The sequence below is a fragment of the Petaurus breviceps genome, unplaced genomic scaffold (genome assembly GCF_028583685.1).
Source record: "Petaurus breviceps papuanus isolate PSGF00001 unplaced genomic scaffold, PetGlider_PUasm1.0 140, whole genome shotgun sequence".
Taxonomy (NCBI): Eukaryota; Metazoa; Chordata; class Mammalia; order Diprotodontia; family Petauridae; genus Petaurus; species Petaurus breviceps.
In genome coordinates this window covers 44,653,270-44,673,279 of record NW_027185698.1, presented here as the reverse complement: position 1 = coordinate 44,673,279, position 20,010 = coordinate 44,653,270, and the positions used below count along the sequence as shown (strand labels likewise).

At 45.1% G+C, this 20,010-nt stretch overlaps 2 long non-coding RNA genes across 4 annotated transcripts in view; one reads left to right on the top strand and one right to left on the bottom strand.

The window, feature by feature from the left end:
* Nucleotides 1–3,431, top strand: part of LOC138148561 (uncharacterized) — a 22,612-nt gene extending 19,181 nt beyond the window's left edge. Inside the window, exon 3 of the long non-coding RNA XR_011165091.1 lies at nucleotides 3,299–3,431. This is a non-coding gene — a long non-coding RNA (uncharacterized lncRNA). The remainder of the gene's footprint in view (nucleotides 1–3,298) is intronic.
* LOC138148550 (uncharacterized) overlaps nucleotides 1–20,010 on the bottom strand; it is a 107,602-nt gene that overhangs the window by 62,703 nt on the left and 24,889 nt on the right. Inside the window, exons 2-4 of one of the 3 annotated variants that reach the window (XR_011165087.1) lie at nucleotides 8,324–8,412; nucleotides 6,241–6,375; nucleotides 3,978–4,115 (exon numbers count right to left, since the gene is read on the bottom strand). This is a non-coding gene — a long non-coding RNA (uncharacterized lncRNA). Of the gene's footprint in view, nucleotides 1–3,977; nucleotides 4,125–6,240; nucleotides 6,376–8,323; nucleotides 8,413–20,010 lie in introns of those variants that run through there. The other 2 variants (XR_011165090.1, XR_011165085.1) reach the window with 2 other exon arrangements.

The following is a 20,010-nucleotide window of genomic DNA, read 5'->3' as shown; positions in this document are numbered from 1 at the left end:
GGAAGGAAGGAAGGAAGGAAGGAAGGAAGGAAAGAAGGAAGGGGGAGGGAGGGAGGAAGGAAGAAAAGATTTCTGAGACTGGTTGTAGGGGAACAGCCTGGGAGTCAGGAGACCTGACTCTGAATCCCAGTTCTTCCTCTGTAACCTTAAGCAAGGTCTTTCCCCTTTCTGGGCCTCAATTTCTCTTCTGAAAGATGAGAGAGCTAAACAGGATAATATCTAAGGCCTCTTCCGGCTCTAATCCTTGGGTCCCACAAAAGGCTCTAAGATTCCCATCCAGGGATGGGCTAACAAAACTCCACTCTGTCTTTGTGTACAGTGAAAAAAGTCCTGGGCTGGAAGTCAAGAGCCCTGGGTTCTAATTACTGCTCTCCTCCCTTCCTGACTGTGTGACCTTGGGCAAATGACTTTCTCAGGATCTCAGTTTCCTCTTTTGGCCCAGATGCTCTCGAAGTATCTAGCTTCCAACTCTCACATTCCATGTTCTACGTTATAAGTTTCCTTCCAGCAAACACATCCTATATTCTATGCTCCAGGGTTCCTCCCAGCTCTAAAATTTTGTAATTCGCCCTCCCTTCCTTCTTGAAAATCCAGGAGGGGCTTGGCTTCCTCACTGCCATCCCCCCTACCCATAGGCACCTTGGAGGACCAGCTTTCTGGGCCACCTTCCCCACGGCTCCTCCCCTTCCTCAGGCGTGAGCTGGCCCCAATTCTGCACTGGCCTGGGTTCCAGGCTGGCCTACAGTTTAGCCTTCAGCCTCCTCTGGGGTGGGCGAGGGCCAGCAAGGATGAAGGATGAATAGTTTGCCCTCCCTTTGAATGGACTGGTTTATTTTCTCTTCCCTTACAGGCTGTTTGCCTTGGATGGCTCCCTATCCCCTCCTCTCTCCCTCCCTCCCCTGTAACTTGCTAAACACACAATTTCATTCTCTTTTCTTCTCTTTCTTTGGAAAGGGTCCTCAGGTTTGGTGATTGAACCCTAAGTTCCCGATCTATCCTTGCAACTAACATGGGGGCTTTGGGGTGAGTTACTTTAAATTCACAGCCTTGGATTCCTTGTATGCAAAATGGGCGGATGCCTAGCTTTATAAAGCTGTGCTATGCCTCGCAATGATCCACCATCCACTCTATCCATTTCTTTGGATTCTTTGAGAAAAGAAGAGAGAGGAGAAAACAGGACAGAAAGGGTAGAGGGGAGGATGGAGACAGGAGATAAAGTCAGCAAAGGAGAGAGTTAAAAGGGAGATAGAAAATGGGAGGAAAATAGGGAGAAGAGGAAGAAAAGAGGAGATGGAGACTTGGGGGAAGAAGTGCACAGAAAGAGGAAAGGGGGAGGAAGGCAGGACAAAGACGAAGGGAGGGGAATAAAAAAAGGAAGAAAGAAGAGAGGGGAGGAAAAAGGCGTGTGGGCTCTGAGAGAGGACCAGTGGGGGTCCTATGAGTTCAAACATCCAAGGATAAAAGGTCACTGCCTTCAGTGGGTCTGTGATGATGTATTTGATAATTATCTCACAGAAAGTAAATAACTCATTCAAGAAAAAAAAAAAAAGATCTCTTGCCTGTTCTCCCCACTGGGCCTCCAGGCACCCGGCCCAGGGAGAGGCTGGTGGCCTTGATGAGGATCAAGGGATTGATGAGCTGTTTGTTTTTGCATCTGCAAACTGGGCAGAGCTCTCCAGTTTCCTAATAGGGTTTTGGCCATGGGGGGGGGGGGGGCATGGGTTGTGAAATTGTTCACGGGCAGGGCCCCAGCCTTGCCCCTGGCCCTTCAGGACCTGGCCCCAACCTCTCTCTGAGTAAGGCTCATAGATCCACAGAGCTGGAGAATCCTCCAATTGGAAGCAGCCTCTGGTCCAAATCCTGCCCCAGCAGAAATCCCCTCTCCAACATTCTTCACAAGTGGTCATCCAGCCTCCAAGGAAAGGCCACCAGGGCCAGGGAGCTTATGACCTTACAGGGCAGTCCATTACATCTTGGGACTGCTCTGGTTATGAAGAATTGCTCCCTCACACTGCAGAAAAATCTCACCATGACTCCCACACATCATTGCTAGAACTGACCTCCTGGGCCAAGGCTAATGCTTTTTGCAAGATGGCCATTCCCACCTTTTTGCTCTTCTTCAGGTTAAGCACCATCAGACTCTTTAAGCAGCCCTTGTTTAGACACGTTCTCCAGTCACCACACCATCTAGGTCAGCCTCCTCTGGTTGGCCTCCACTTTTTCATTGTCTCTCCCGTTTGTGGTGGTTGTTATTGAATTATTTCAATCCTGTCTGACTCTCAGTGAGCCCATTTGGGGTTTTCTTGGCAGAGATACTGGAGTGGTTTGGCCATTTCCTTCTCCAGTCCATTTTACAGGTGAGGAAACTGAGGCAAACGGGGTGATGTGATTTTGTCCATGTTCACATAGCTTGTGAGTGTCTGAGGCTGAATTTGAATGCAAGTCCTCCTGACTCCAGGGCTAGCACTCCATGCACTGCATCACCTAAGTCCATTGTCCCTCCTAAAATAATGTCAATCATGATCAATGGCCATTCAGGTGCAAATACCCAAGAATCAAATAGCATGCAGTTATTGTCCTTGGGGTTGGAGGAATGACAGACCCACAGAATGTTGAGAGAATTTAGAAAATAGAACAGAATGTAGACTCTCAGAGCCAGAAGGGAAGGCAGAAAACAGAAGGTCAAAGGTGAGAGGGATCATAGGAGACAGAACATCAAAATTAGAATGGTGATCAGAGCACAGAACAGAACATGTCCGAGCTGAGAAGGTCCTCAGTGCACAAGTATAAAACATTAGGGGTGCTTAGGTGGCACAGTGAATAGAGCACCGGCACTGGAGTCAGGAGGACCTGAGTTCGAATCCGACCTCAGACACTTAAAACAAAAAACTAGTTGTATGACCTTGGGAAAGTCACTTAACCCCAAATGCCCTACCTTTCCCGCCTCCAGAAAAAAAAAAGTATAAAACATTAGAGTTGGAATAAAGAACACAGAAAATATAAATTGTCAGAGCTCGGAGGGCCCTTAGAACTGATAGCAAACCATGCCTCCCGCATCTTGGCAGAGTAGAGTAAAACAAAGGTGTGGAATGAGGTGATACACATCATCAGATATGGCTATTGTGTTCACCTGCTCTGCTTAAACCCATTTCCTTGGTTCACAGAAGGGGTCTATTTGTGTTGGGGAGTCATCGGAAAGTGACAGGGATATTTTTTAAAGTAGCAACAAGGTTTTTTTTATCATTATTTTTAAGAAAGTACTTTAAAGATTATTCAGTCCAACATCTTCATTTTTCAGATGGGGAAACTGATGCCCAGAGAGCCTGAAGTGGTCATCTCTGAAGCTATGTTCAGTGATGGTCAAGGCGGCTTGAGGAGGACCTGGTTCAATGATCGCCCTCAGGATGCTGGAGGATTGAGGATAGCTGGGGTTCTAGCCGGAGCTAAAGAGGGGCTCTCTCTATGTGTCTGTCTATCTGGAGTGAGGCCTTCCTTCAGGAATGAGAAGCTAGCTACAGGACAAGACTCTGAACTCCACCGGTCCACCACTACCCAATCCCCACTTACTTCGCTGTCCAACTATTTGCAGAGATTCCAAAGACTCTGTAAACCTTAGAGCATTATAGAAGTGTGAGCTATAAGTATTCTGAGCTGAAATCTACCTCCCTGTAATTACTGCTCAATAGTTCTAGTATTCCCCTCTCAGGTCAAGCAGAATGAGGATGATTCTTCTATTTTTCTTCTTCTTCTTCCTCTTCCTCTTCTTCCTTCTTCTTCTTCTTCTTCCTCTTCTTCCTTCTTCTTCTTCTTCTTCCTCTTCTTCCTTCTTCTCTTCTTCTTTTTCTTCTTCTTCACCTGATGATGTGGCTCATGTCTGGGGGGATGGGTTTGAGGCCAGTAGATGACTTGAGCTCAAGAGGTCTGAGCTGCAGTAGGGCTGAGATGCCTGGGTATCTGCTATAGCACCATGGCGAGCTGCCAACAGTGGAGGGCCACATGGTACCTAAGAAAGGGCAAATTAGCCCACTCTGGAAACAGAGTAGGTCAAAGTTTCCATACTGATTGGAAGTGGGATCAGTCCTATGAATGGCCACTGCATTTCCAGGCTAGGCAAACTAGATAGTCTCAGGAAAGGAAAGGAGGGAGGGGTAAGGGAGGGAGGGAGAGAGAGAGGAAGGAAGGAAGGAAGGAAGGAAGGAAGGAAGGAAGGAAGGAAAAAGAAATAAAAAAGGAAGGATGGGAGAGGGAGGGAAAGAGGGAAGAAAAAAATAAATTCTAGTTATTCTTCAAGGTCCAATTCAAACCATTTCCCCTAAGAAGGTTTCCTCACTCCTCCTCCAAGAAGCAATCTGATGTTCATCTGATCCCATAACTCTTTATACCTCCCTTTTACCTGCATCAGTTTGGAAAACCCATTGGGTTTGGACTTAGAAGAACTAGGTCTGAAGGCTAGTTCTGTTTACTCATATAATCTTGAGGAAACCCTTTCCCTTTTCTTTTCCCAAGTTTCTTCATCTATCAAATGGGGAGAACAATCCTTCCCCTACCTACCATACAGGGCTATTATGAAAATCCAGTGAGACAATGAAGATAAGGCACTTTGTAAACCATAAAGCGTTATAGAAATGCTACTGTTGAGATGATTTTACATCCTGGGTATAGTCCTGCCTCTGACACATACTAACAGAATGAGTCAGGGCAATTCATTTAATTTCTCCATGCTCTAGGCAGAGAAAGTGCCACCCAGTATTGGGAGAAGGAGTTTCCTCACCTGGGAGGTCCCATTATCAAAGAAATCACAGACCCAGGTCCTTATCTCTATCTTATGGCTGTACTAGCCTGTCTGTATCTTGAAGGACCACCCCTTATTTCTCTTTATAAGACTTTGCACAGAGTGGGTCCTCATAAAGTGTTGTTGAATGAATGAATGACTAAGTGAATTAATGAATGAATGAAGACCTGCCACTTTGGCATCAATGCTGTCACCATCTTTCCCTCTGTTACACGATGCAGTCTGGCAGCAGAGAGGAACAGAGGCTGGGCCAGCTGCAGCTTCTTTCTGAACACAGAAGCCCATGCTGAGCACATCAGAAGCCTCTCTAGGTGGAGAGACACCCAAGGTTCTTTCAGCAGGTTTCCAGGGGGGTTTCCAGCGAGGAGACAGCGCCCTGTGCACTGGAGCTCGGGCAGAGCAGACGCTGCAGGCCCATGGCCTTCAGACGGTCTCCTCCTTCAGCCCCAGCAGCAGTCAGGGTTCAGCTCCTCGGCAGTGAGTCAGTGAATCCCGAGCCAAGAATAATAGTCATCATAATCCCTCCCATTTGTGCCTCGCTGTGTGCTTTCCAAGGCTTTCCCCATCTATTATGTCATTTCATGCCCCAAACCATCCTGGGAGGGGGGCAGGCAAGGCATTAGATCATAGAATGTCAGAGCTGGGAGAGGCCTTCAGAACACAGAGTGCCAGAGGCAGGACAGCCCACAAAGACCTTCTGGTCCAACACCTTCATTTTACAGACCAGGAAACCAAGGCACAGGGATGATTATGGTCACAGAGTAATTGACAGGGGCAGGATTCAAACCCAGGGCCTTTGACCCAATTAATGGGTTTTGTTTACTATACCATACTATTCATGTTTATAAATGGAGAAACTCAGCTAGAGGAGGTCAATTAGTGGCAAAGTTCAGGTCTCCATAGTACTTTCCCCAATATTCTCCCTGGATTGAGCAAATTGAACCTATATTTCCAAATTTCTTTTCTTTTTTAATAGTTTCTGTTTTGGTGAAAGTGAGAATTATATAACCCAAGAGTTAGGAGGGACCTGGTAGATGATCTTATCGAACTGCCCTTGACTTGTAAGAATCATCTTGACAGCCTCTCTGTACTTTTCCCACCCTGTTTGAATACTTCCAGAAACAGGGAGCTCACCGCCTCTCAAGGCCACCCTCTCCACTGATGGTTTAAACTTCATTATTTTGAAAAAAATTCCCTCTCCAACACCTCCACCCATGTTTCTAGTTCTGCCCTTTTCGGGCCACCCAGGATAAGTCTTTGAATGGTGCTGCCATGTGACTGGCCTTCAAGTATTTGAAGATAGATATCATGTGCAACATACACCACACACACAGAGTCTTTTCTTCTCCAAACTAAATGTCCCCAGTCCTGTCGTGCATGGCTTCAAATCCCTTTGCCCTCCTCTGGCCATGTTCTGGATCTAACAGAATAGTCTATGTTCTCCTTACCTCGTTTACTTTCAGCTCTGACATTCTGTGATCACCATGGTGCCCTCCAGCTCTGATCTTCAATGATAAAGCCAGTCTCTGCCCCCAGGGAGCTTATCTTTGGGCTGGAGACAGAAGAATCATGCTCCCATAAAACTGAAAAGGAATCAAGGCAAGAGGGTGAGGGTTGCCTGAATGGAAAAGTATTTGGGAGGAGATAAAGTGTATTAGAATATGTCTCTGTGTTTCTCTCGCTCAGTCTCTCTCTCCCTCTTTCTTTCTCCCCCCCTCTCCCCCTCCTTCCCTCCCTCTTCTCTCTCTCCTCCCTTTCTTTCTCTCCCTCCCTACTTCTCTCCCCTTCCCAGTCCTCCTTAACCTTAGTGCCTTCTCTATGACATTATCTCCAATTTATCCAGATATATCCTGTTTGCATGTAGGTATTTGCTTATTATCTCCCCCATTAGATTGTGAGCTCCTTGAGAGTTAGGTCTGTTTTTTGCCTTTCTTTGCACCTTTAGTGCTTAGCACAATCCTTGGCACATAGTAGATACTTAATAAGAGACTGTTAACTTGTCTCTGTGCATCTCTCTCCCTCTGCATGTGGGCTCCTGTGTGTGTATATTTATCACTCTGTCTCTGGATGTCTCTCAATCTATCTCTCTTGGCTGTAACTAGTCTCAGCCTGCAAAAACTCTCTCTCTCTTAGGAAGGGAGTTGGTTAGTCAGACATTACTAGCCAGACCCCTGGAGCCCTGCCCTCCCCCTGGGTGACCTTGAGTGAGTTCCTGACCTCACTGGGCCCCAACTCCACCATCCATCAACTGGACCTGACAGGCCGCTATCTCTTGCAAGGAGAAGTCACAGGAATGCTGTGGGGATTAGCAGGAGAAAGTCTAGAAGGGCTTTCAGCTCCTCATTAATAAGGCGAGGCACACGCTTACACACACGTAGACACAGTGCTCTGCTTGCAGGCAGGAGGGTGGGCCATGCCCAAGGCCTCAGTTCCGTTAGTTCCTATGAATGGCTGGGACTATCCGGAAGGCCAGGGGTAATGAAACCAAGGCTTCATCTGTTATTTACAAGCTGGATCAGGTGAGAATCTTGGTGTTGGGGTCAGGGGACCTTACTCTGTCACTTTGTAGCTGTGTGATGCAGAAGAGGTCACTGCCTCTAAGCCTCAATCTCCTCCTTTGTAAAATGGGGATAATAATGCCCAGTATTGTCCACACCACCAGAATGCTTAGGGGAAAGTGTTTTGTAAACTTCATAGCTCTATATAGATAATTTCATTATGAAAATGTATATAGATATTGTATGGAGTAGATATTGTTGTTACGATCATCATCACGGGTATGTTATACCTGCTGGCCTTGGACTGCCTTGTCTCCTCCCCAGCAAATTTCACACTCAGCCTTAGAATCATGGGATCACAGGATCATAAGAGATTTTGAGCTGAGAGGTCATCCAATCATCTACAACCCTCCTTTTATAGATAAGGAAACTAAGCCCCCCAGAGGCATCACTCAGCAGTATGTTGGTATCCCTGACTTTCATCCCTCCTCTCAGCCTGGCCAGAGCCAGGCCTTTCCAAGAAAGGCCAAAGACATTGGGAAGAAAAGGGAGCCAGGGAAAGAGAATAAGAAAGGAAAGGGGGAGGGAGCAGGACTCAGCAAGGCCAGAATCCTTGGTTCCTGGTTTAGAAAATGCTGTGCCTTGTCATTCCAGTTTCTGTGTGTGTGTGTGTGTTTGTGTAGGCATGCGTGTGAATATGTATTGCATGTGTGTGCATGTGTGTATGTGGGCATGTGTGTATATATGTAAGGGGGGAGGCAGTGTCTTTGAGTACATATATGTCTGTGTGTTAGTGAAAATGTGAGGGGCTCCCTCATCTTCCCCATTCCTTTGGCTCTCTCTTCATTTGCTCCAATCTCTGAAAACCAAGTAGTTTATCTCCTTGCCAAGGCCAAGCTCCTACTTGTGCCTTTAATCTCATCCTATCACTCTTAAGTCAGGCTGAGGTTCTTAGCCTGGGAACCACGTGGATAGATATCAGGGGATCCATGATTTTGGATGGGAAAAAAATTACATCATTATTTTCACTCACCTTTGGTTTCCTTCGTATCCCTACATATCTTATTTTATGCATTTCAAAACATTATTCTGAGAAGGGATCCATAGGCTTCACCAGACTGCCTGGAACACACAAAAGGTTAAGATCCCCTAATCTAATTGCTCACTTAAGATATCTCTCTTTCTCTCTCTCTCTCTCTCTCTCTCTTTCTCTCTCTCTCTCTCTCTCCCTCTCTCTCTCTCTCTCTGCCTCTCTCTGTCTGTTTCTCTCTCTTCTCTCTCTCCCTCCTCACTAAGTAAAGGAGGAGAGAAACAAACACAACAGGAATTAGACCTATGAATTCATTCCTTAGAGGGAACTTCCAGATAAGAAAACTTTAACAATGCAGGTCTGGCACCTCATATGCAACTCAGACTTCTAGAAAATTTTCTAGAGCAGTTAAGTGACTTGCCCAGGGTCACACAAACAGTATGTGTCAAATGAGGAACTTGAACTCAAGTTTTCCTCAGTTTGAAGTTAACTGTCTAGCCACTATTCTATCCTGCCTCTCATCAATAGAACTAGGAATAAAAGAAAGAAGTAAGGAAGGGTGGTTGAAATTGTGAGTATTGGCAAGTGAGAGGGTCTATGGGACTGCAGGAGTGCCTGGAGTAGACTTGGATGTGTCTGTGATGAGAGTATGAATGTGTGGATAGGGAAGGTGCATGAATGTGGTATTGGGCTTATCTGAGTGTGAGCAGGATTAAGGGTACAAGTATACACTGGTGAGCAATATTGTGAGGGGGAAAGTGCTGGAATGAGGGGCAATGCTTTCAATGCGTTGGGCTGCCCTGGGAGGTGGGCGATTCTGCCTCACCGAAGGTCCCACTGGAGGGCAGATGTCCCCTGCTGGGGGATACGGAGGGGAGATTCTTTTCCAGGTCTGCGCTGGCCAGCTGCCCTCTAAGGCCCCTCCAGCTCTGGGACACTGTGAGATTTTGAGATTCTCTCTTCTGTCCACCCGCTCCCAACCCCCACGCCCATGCAGGGCTCTCAGCATCTCAGCTGCCTTTGCTTAGCTCTTCAGAAAGGCTAGGGGAGAGGGGGAGGGGGAGGAAGGCCAGCGAGTGAACAGCAAAGAGCCCTTCAGCTTAGGGGATGTTGGAAGCCTCCTCCCAGGGCACAAAGGACCCATTCTTCCTCCAAGAGTTTCCCCCAGACAAAAGGAAACACGTTTTCATAAGGGCTACTTGGAGAGAGTTTCTTAGGAGATGTTTAAGGGGATAGATAAGAACGAGGAGGCCCAGTGGGGCCAGGACTATCAGCCTTGTACATCGAAGGCCAGCCCAGTAAGTCACAGGAAGTACAAGCACTTGGACCCAGCCCAGCCACCCAGCCCACCTGAGAGCTGCCCTTCCAGCCCCTGAGCAGAGGCAGAGCTCAGACCAGGGGGCAGGGCCGCTCTCCTTCCACCAGGCCTCTCCAGCTGCTGCCACTCCCTCATGATCCCTCCAGGTCCAGCATGCTATACTTCTTTCTGCACTCTTGGGACCAGAAGGGCCTTCAGGGAGCATCTATTCCAACCTCAGTCTCAGAGCAGGAATCCCCGCTTTAGCTTTCCTGATAGGTTCTCCTCCAGCCTCTACTTAGATACCACCGGTGACCAGAAGATCACTACCTTGGGAGGCATCCCATTCCATGCTGAAGCCGCTAAGACATTTCTTCCCTATGCTGAGTTCCTCACACATTTTCTCAGATTTCAGACCTCTCACTCTCCTGGTCTGCCCAATGATTTCCTCCAACCCCTCATAACCCATGACATTTCTTAATTTCTCCTAAGAAATTTCTCTTTCCGTTGAACCCCGATTGAATTCTCTGGTGAGAAAGCAGAATGACAAAGAAGGTTAAAAATCCACATTCCTATAAAACTTTAAGGTTTACAAAGTGCTTCTCTACCAACCTTGGGATGTAGTTCTTTCTAGTGTCATTATCCCCATTAGTCAGATGGGAAAACTGAGGTTAAGAGAAGGAAAAGCACTTAACTGAGATTCACACTGTGTTTTAGATAGGCTCAAACTCAGACCTTAGGAGAGAAATCCCAGGACTCCTTCTGCTGTACTACTATACTCCCTCTGACTTCCTGTTAGTGAGGAAGGGGAGAAAAGGAAGAGAGGAAAGAGGGAGGAAAGGAAAGGAAAGAAGGAAAGGAGAGGAGAGGAAGGGAGGAAAAAAGTGAGGGAGGAAAAAAGGAGGGAGGGAGGGAGGAAGGAAGGAAGGAAGGAAGGAAGGAAGGAAGGAAGGAAGGAAGGAAGGAAGGAAGGAAGGAGAATTTCACTCCAATTCATTCTCTCTCTTCTGACTGAGAAGTAGCTTCACCTTAGGCCAGATCCTGGGGCATCTTCTGCCAAGCTGGCCACAGTGGCCTAAGAAGAGTAAAACAGACCTATCTCCTTCCCCAGGAAGCTTGTCTCCATGGGGGCCTTGCCCAGCATTCCTGGGAAGTGGGTAGCCGTGAGGACCTGCCATGGTCCCTGAAGCCTGTGTCCACTACCCTTCCCCCCACCCCATCCTGTCTGCCAGGCTCTGCTGGGTGTTGAACTAAGAAGTAAACAGGAGGCCTTTACCATGAGCCCACCCAGGGCGCCCAGCACAGAGCAGAGAAGCTTAAGCCTTATAAGGCTGAGGCGAGAAGCTGGTTTCAAAGCCCCCAAACCAGGGGCCAGGAACATACTCTTGAAATCCCCAGGCAGGCCTTTCCACTGATCTCCAGGTCAGCTCTGCTCTGGGCAGGCCAGTGTAACGCATGGGCCTTGTGGATCCTGGGCTGGCCCTTGGCCAGCAGGCATTACAAACAGTCTGGGAAGACTTTTCACCGGGTGATATGGAAATGATGAACTGAGGACAGGGCACATACCACAGGAAAAGGCAGAAAAGAGTGGAGGCAGACTTGGGGTAGGGGCCCTGGAGGGAGTTCAGTTGCTCTGTGTCTTGGAGGGAGAGCCTTCCAGCAGAGCCAGGGGGCTGAAGACTCACTCGTGTTCACACCCCCAGCCTTCCAGCTCCTGAGAAAGCCAAGGGAGAGTTGAAATAAGGACAAGCGGATGCCCTCCCAACAGACAGCTCAGAAAAAGGATCGACAGAGGGTTCAGTCTCAGAAGGACCTTAGACATGTAGCAGAGTGTCAGCCCCAGGAGGGACCTTAGGAGACCATCTAGTATTTATTCCATAGATGGAGAAACTGAGGTTCGAAGAAAATGCTCTCATAGTATTCTATCAGTTGGTGGCAGGGTAAGGACTAGAACCCAGAACTCCTGACCCCGGTCCAGAATTCATAGTGTCACATACTTGGAGCTAAAGGGAGTCTAGCAGTCACCTAATCCAATCCCTTCTGTTTATTTATAGATGATAAAAATAAAAATCCAGAAGGGTAAGCACGATGAGGCAGCCAGGTGGGTCAGCAGTTAGTACACTAGACCTGGAGTGAGGAAGACCTGAGTTCAAATCCAGCCCCAGACACTTACTTGTTGTGGGCCCCTGGACAGGTCACTTAACCTCTATCTGCCTCAGTTTCCTCATCTGTAAAATGAGTATAGTTTTAGCATTTACCTCCCAGAATGGTTGTGAGGATAAAGTAAGATGGTATTTGTAAAGTGCTATGTATATCCCAGGTATTATTATTATGATGTAGCAGAGTCAAGATTTGAACCCAGGACCTCTGATTACAACCATAGTACCTACTCCACTGAACTCCACTGTTACATAATGCTATCCTTGGTAGAACTAATTATGAAGTCAGTAAAATTTGTCTTCATACAGAGCCACCCCCACCTCCAGTTCCCCTATACCTTATCTCCCCTCCACCCCCGAGCCCTTCTCTTACCAGTAGTCAAGGAAGTAAGACAAGGGATGTTTAAATTAAGCTCTTTCAATTCAACATTTACTGATTGCTTGCCCTGTACTGGACACTAGAACGGCAGACAAAAATTAAGCATCCCCTGCCCTTCCCTCAGGGAGCTTGCTTTCTACCAGAAAGAAACAACTGCACACAGGTAAGTGAAGACAAAGCCTATATGGGGGAGTAATGAAGTGATTTCAACAGAGAAAATGTCTGGGAAAACGTGCCTCCAAGTTGCAGGAGAGGACTCATGGAGGAGGGAGCTCGGATTCTGTGATTTGAAGGAAGTTAGAGATGAGGTGAGAAAGGAGTGAGGGACAAGCCTAGGTAAAGGTACAGAGATGGGAAATGGAATGTTGTGTAGCAGAACAGCTAGCAGGCCAGTTTGAATGGATCACATATATAATCGATATCTTCTTGCTTGCCTTCTCAATGGGTGGGAGAAGGGCTTGGGGGAGGGAGAGAATTTGGAACTCAAAAATTTTTTAAATGAGTATTAAAATAAAATGTAAAAATAAATTGATGGAATACTACAATGCTATAAGAAATGATGAGTTGGCTGATTTTAGAAAAATTGCATTGAAAATCAGAACATCTGGGTTCCATGAACTTATCTAGCCATCTGACCTTTCCCATTCTAGGCTCCATTTTGCCCATTTTTCCAAGAAGGGGCTTGGACCAGTTGGTCTCTTGATTTACTTCCATCTGTGGCCTTCTATGTTCTATGTTCTAAGGTCCCTGAGAACTCTGACATTCTTTGATTCTAGAAACAGAGCATGTATTCCAGCTGTGTTATAACAAAGCTGCCCCATTGAACTAGGAAGGTCTGAGAAAAAGGCAAGGAAAAGAAGCCACTTGACCACAGTCAGCCCTCCATTATCTATTCTGGTACATTGGATAGTTCTATAAATTCTAGTTAATCCTGAGAGCCAAGGTATGCAGCAAGCATTTAATAAATGCTCATTGATTGATTAATCATAGACAGCAGTCCTTGGAGTCAGAAAGAACCTGGGGTCAAGTCCTGTCTTGGACATATACTGGCTACGGGACCCTGAGAGTATCACTTCACCTTATTAGTGCCCTGGACAATTCCCCAAAATTAAAAATTGCATAGGGATTTTAGTATGCAGCTCTGGTAGACCTGGGAATCAGTCCAGTCATTCTGGAAAACAATATGGAACTATGCCTCAAAAGTTCGTAAATTTTTGCATACCCTTTGACCGAGTCATACCACTGCTAGGTCTATGCCCCGCCAAAGAGATCAAAGAGGAAAAGGATCCATATGTATAAAATAATTACAACAGTTCTTTTTGTAGTGGCAAAGAATAGGAAACTAATGCGGTGCCCAATATTTGGTGAATGGCTGAACAAAATATGTCATCTGAATACCATTGTGTTGTAAGGAATGATGGAGACAGTTTCAGAGAAATCAAGGAAGTCTTGTATGAACTGATGCAGTGAAGTGAGCAGAACTAAGCAAATAGTATATACAGTAACAATAACATTGTAAAGGCAAACCACTTCGAAAGGCTTAAGAACTGTGCTCAATGCAATGCCCAAGTACAATTCCAGAGGACTCATGATGAAACATGTTACCCCTCCTTCGGAAAGATGATGGACTCGATATAGATTGAGACATAGTTTTGCTTGTTTATTTGTTTTGGACAAGGCTAACACAGGAATTTTTTTTTTGCTTGGCTGTGTGTATGTGTTGCAAGATTTTTTTCTTTTTTCTTCTTTCAAAAGGGTAGGGAAAGGCAAGAGAAATTTTTAAGTAAAAAAAAATTAAATTGAAACCCCCATACCCAAGGGAGAAAAAATAAGCTGGACAGTACAGGACAATTTGTACTCCAAAATGGAGATCCCTAGAGTCTCCACACTGGGGAATCACTACATCAGGGAAACCACAGGTCCCCCCAAAATAATCCTATGGATAATACCAAGCCGAATGACCAAGTGAATAGAATTTCATCACCAATTTCAAAATTGGTTTTGACCAATTTTTCATGATCTCATCAGAGTTGGCTTGAACCTTAGGCCAGAGCTCAACAAATTCCCTGATGCCAAATAAGTGTGATGCCTGGTAATTTCATCCTGGCATTTAGTACTGGGGACAGGGAGGAGGCATTTTTTTGGATGCTCTAGGTTCCTCCTTGGCTCTCTCTAATCACTTGAGGCCATGTTGTATGGTTGATCCTGTATCAGATCTGTTGGCTGTGGGGAAGCCACCTATCCACCATTGTGCCTACACCTGCCTACTCCCTGTGAAGAGTGAGAGATAGGACCAAGGAGACCTTCATTGACCTCATTCCCTGTATCCAACCCAAGAAGTTCATGTGTTGAGCCCTAATCATGGATGGGACCCTGTGCACACTGGAAGCAAAACTGAGACTCAGCCTTCCTTGACCAATCCAACCCACATTGAGCTCTTCCCTCCTTGACATCTACAGGGTGTAGATCCTAGCCTGGTGTTCCATGCTAATGGGGACCCATAAAGTCCTTGTCCCCATGAAGTTCACAATGGAGGGGGGGAAAGGGAAAAGACCTATATACTGATAACTATAAAAATAATTAGAACATGCTTCTGAAGGAGGAATCACGGAAGGCTTCATGGAGGATCCATAGGATCATGGAGGATCCTATCCAAAGGAGATAGGAGTGGGGAAGGAATTCCAGGTATAGGAAAGGCATAAGCAAAAATACAGAGAGCAAGGGCCTATAAGATATCCTATTTGGCTAGAAATTAGATTTTAGAGGGCCTTGAATGACTAACTGAAGAGTTTATGCTCTGGGCCGGCGGTATGAAATTCAAATACAAAAGGGAGAGAGGGATAGCAATTAATCCATGCATAAAGATCCCTATGGCTGCATAGTGATTTAGTGTTAAAATGTAATATCATCTATGTTCAATTGTATTTTAATTTATTTTGTTTAATATTTCCCAATTACATTTTAATCTGGTTCAGACTGAGATCTGGAGTATCATGAGCTAAACACAGTCAAAGGCCCTCATGTTGACACCTCTGGTGAAGGCATTTGGGAGCCATCGATGATTTTTGAGCAGTGTGATGATGTAATTAGAGATGTGCACCAGCTACAATATTACTCCCCATGTTCTGTGAAGGATGCACTGGGGAAGGAGAAGCCCTATAAAATCTATTGCCATGGTACAGGTTGGGGACAATGAAGAATCATATTGGGTGATGGAAGTGGGAAGAGAGGTGAGGCAAAGAATGAATTATTGCTTAGAATGTAATCTCTTGGGGGCAGGGATTGTTTGGGGTTTTTTTTGGGGGGGGAGGTGGTATCTTTGTATGCTATTATATATAGCAGGTACTTAACGAATGTGTGCTGATAATTGATTAATTGATTAGGTACAATTGACAGGATTTATTAACTGGTTAGCTATCAGGAGTGAGAGAGATGGGAGAGACTATAAGGAGGTATAGGATGGTCATGTGGACAGTGGTCCCTGTGACTGACATAGGGAAGTCAGGAGGAATATGGGCAGGTTTGGGGTTGAAAATAACAATTTCAGTCTTGGACGTGTTGAGTTTGAGGTTTGAGACATCCCGAAGTAACATAATATAGCGGAAGGAACACCACATCTGGTTTAAGAGAACCTCAAATTGATCTCAGCTCTGTCCCCTTCCTAGTTGTGTGACCTTGGGTAGGTCCTTCCCCATCCCTGGGCCCCAGTTTGCCACTCAGTAAAATAAGGAGTTTAGACTAGGTAACCTTTTAGAAGTCCCTGATCCAGGCTACAATCTAGGAAGAGATGTCCTGTAGGCAGCTGGGGATGCCACCATCAATGCTCACCAACAAACCAGGCAAAAAGGAAGATTCGAAAAGCAGGGATTGCCTGAAATTGATTTGATCCAGATCAGGGGTACTTCACCTATGGTCTGTGAACTTGGGTTTTACTTTGATTTTCCTTTCCCGTTTTATTGATACGTGTTTTGTTTTTACATTACAAACATTTACAAATTGCCCTTAATTTGTAAGGTGTAGCCTTTTAATAAATTAAAACAGTTTAGTAAAACTAATAATATGACTTCAGATCAGAGGACAGATAATATTTCACATCCATAGCAAAACCCCCACCCCCCTGTTTTTAAAAATTAACAGAAATCTATTTTATCTTTCTCCCACTCCTTCCATTGAAAAGAAAAGAAAAACAAATTTCTCTACAAAGATACATAGTTAAGCAAAACAAATTCCCTCAATGGATATATCCAAAAATATAAATATATAGCTCCACACCCACAATTCATCACCTTTCTGGAATGGAGAGCATGCTGCATCATTGGTACTCTGCAATCACGAATGCTCATTGTATATGATCAGAGATCTTACGACTTTTAAAGTAGTTTGTCTTTACAATGTTATTGTCTTTGTACAAATTGTGCTCATTTCCTTCTTCATCCATTTATAAAAGTCCTCAAAATTGTTTGGTTTTTATGATATTGATGGTATAGGTTAAATTCTTCTCCTTCTGCTTAGTTCACATCTCTTTGAGAGCATCTGTTTCCTTTTTTATAGCACAGTAATGTTCCATCACATTCATATACCATAACTTATTCAGGCATTTCTTGATTGATGGGTATCCCTTTAGTTCCCGGTCCTCCCCCCCAAAAAAAGTATTACTATAAATAGTTTTGCACATAAAAGATCTTTTCTTCTTCCTTTGATCTCTTTGGGGAATGGGTCTAGCAATTGTATAGTTTAGTCAAAAAGCGTACACTGATGTACCTGCCATGTATAAATCCAAATTGCTTTCTGGAATGGTTGTACCCATGTGAGGGTCTAACCAATTGTGCATCTACAATTTTTCCCACAGTCCCTCAAACACTGATCATTTTCCGTTTTTGTCATCTTTAACACTCTGCCAAGTATGAAGTAGAATTTCAGAATTGCTTTATTTCCATTTTTCTAATTAGTAGTGATTTGGAGCATTTTTTAATATGGCTGCAGATAGCCTAGGTTTCTTCCTTTGAGAATTGCCTGTTCAAAGCCTTAGGCCATTTATCAATTAGGGAATGACTCTTTTTCTTATAAACATCAATCAGTTTCTTATACCTATATCTTGGAAATAAGACCTTTATTAGAGAAATTTACTGAAAAGATTTTCCCCCAGTTAATTGTTTCCTTCTTAATACGATAAAATGATATAATATTTGTAAAAGCACTTTGCCCCGTGCCTGACACAAACAAGATTATTAATAAATATTTATCTCCTCCCCTTTTTAATTTTAGCTTTATTAGATTTGTTTGTACAAAAGAAAATTTTTAATCAAAATTATTCATTTTTCCCTTCTGCCATCTTCTCTATTCCTTATTTGGTCATGAACTTTTCTCCTATCTATTGATGTGATGGGTAATTTTTTCCGTGTTTCTCTAATTTGTTTATGACAAAATTTTTATAACCAAGTCAAGTACCAATTTGGAGCTTATCTTTAAAAAAAATTATAACGATTTCAACATAATTGGCATCCTTTGTAATTTTACACATTTTACTTTGTACATTTAAAAACATAATCCTGAGAAGGGGTCCATAGGCTTCCCCAGACTGCCAGAGGGATCCATGACACAAAATGGTTGAGAGCCCCTGATCTAGAGGAAGAGGTCCAGGCATCATGGAAATGAAGACTAAGAGCCAAAAGGGGCCTTAGATAGAGATCACCTAATGCAGCCCAACCTCTTCTTATGCTACAGATGATGAAACTGATACTCAGAGGTGAGGAATCGATTTGCCCCCAATCCCAGAAGTTTTAAATGGAGGTGCTCCGTGCCTAGGCCTCTGCAAAGAGGGGAGAAGGGAGAGGGGCTGGATTCAGAGCAGCACCGAGGGCCAAAGCAGAGTCTAAGACCAGGGCTGGGGCTGGGGCAGGGATCCCAGTGTACCTGCTGAGTCTAGTTGTTACCAATCTAATGCTTAACCTCCCTTCCCTGGGGCAGACATGAGAAAAGGAATTAATATTTGGAAAGCTGTCTGGGGCCTCTTCACCCCTTGGGTGCATCAGTGGCTTACAAAATCCATGTGTCACCAGTTAATCCCCAAACATCCACAGGCACCATCCATCTACTGCATTCACTCTGCCACAGACCTCTAGGGCTGTCAAGGGAAAGTGCCCACTCCCACAACTGTGTGACCTTGGAAGGGCATTCCAAGCCTTGCCCAAAGCTTCCTTGTTCCCCTTTAGCTTGAAAGGCTTTCTGGAAAGCACCCCCACTTCTCTGCAAATGGGCTCTGTCCTAGGGATCAGCAACACAACCCTCATCCCTCAGGACTCCCTGGATGCTTTGTTTGTACCCCCTCTGGTGTACCTAGAATTCACCATCCTGGGGCAGAACCAAGATGGCGGCATAGAAGCAGGAAAATTCCCTGTGCTCCCCCCATAACTTCAAATACCTATAAAAATTTACTCTAAACAAACTTTAGAGCTACAGAACCCACAAAGTGACAGAGAGAAACCTCCCACGGAGGGCAGCCCAGCAGGCAGACAGGAAGGGTCCATTGAATTCTGCTGGGAGCAGAGCACAGCCCATGGGAGCCCATGGTTTTAGCTTCAGGATGACCCCAACCCTGGAGTGGACTTTGGTAGAGTGGATCACCAGCAGCTGTGGCAGTTTCCAGATTTATAAACCCATAAATGCCAAAGACAAAGTGAGAGGTCAGTGGGCTTTGGGAACAGGGGGTCTGGAAGTGCAGTCCAGCCTCTGCCCCACAGAGGGGGAAGCGGCTGAGGCATGGTGGCCATGCAGCAGCCACCTTGTGGCTGCTTCAGAGCTCCTGGCCTGCAGATTGTAGGGGGACAAAGCCACCAGTCTGAGGGGTAATCACTCTTGCTCTAACCTGCTTGGATCTGGATCACTGTCTAAGGTGGAGGTCCTGGGGTGTGTGACCAGCTTGCCAGAGCATGTGGAGGCTTCAGAGAGGGCACCCAACTAATACCTTCAGCAGCTGAGAAAACCCCAGCAATTGGGACAAAGCTCCCCTGTCTGATAGCAGAGTCCTACTGTGGCAAAAAGCTCAAAAATCAAGTAATTGAGTGGCAACATGAGCAGTCAAAGGAAGCAAAGCAAGCAGAGCAATCTGACTTTGGACTCCTTTTGGGGGGACAAAAAGGATCAAAGCATGGTACTGGAGGGGAGGGCAGGTTGGGGGCGAGGGAAGTTAGAAGCACACACTTTTGAAAAGGGACAGGGTCAAAGTAGAGAATAGAACAAGTGGGGGGTGGGATAGGACAGAGGGAAATATAGTCTTTCACAATATATCCACTGTGGAAATGTTTTGCATAGTACAATCCATATTGAATTGCCTATCTTCCCAGTAAGGGTGAATGACAAGGGAGGAAGGGAAAAAATCTGGAATTCAAAATTTTTAAATCAAATGTTTAAAAAATATATTATTATTATTTCTTTTTACATGCAACTAGGAAATAAGATATGCAGGCACTGGGATATAGAGATCCATCTTGTCCTATTGGGAAGTAGGAGGGAGCATGGGGAAGGATATAGGAGAGAGCAGATTGGGGGAGGCAGGATACAAGGGGATCGCTCTTTAGGGGTGGTGGGTAGGGGAAAGACAGGGAGAAAATTTGTAAATCTAAATCTTGTAGAAATGAATAATGTAAACTAAAAATAAGCATAAAATTTAATTTAAAAAAAAAGTATTTGCCATCCTGTGACATAGTCACCTGTTTTTGTATTTTTATCATTCCCTACTAAAATGTACACCTCTCAACAGCAGGGACTGTTTATGTTCTAGGAACCATAGGTTTAGGGTTGGAAAGTGCCTCAGAGATGATCAAATCCAGGGATCTTTAACCTGGAGGCCCATGAA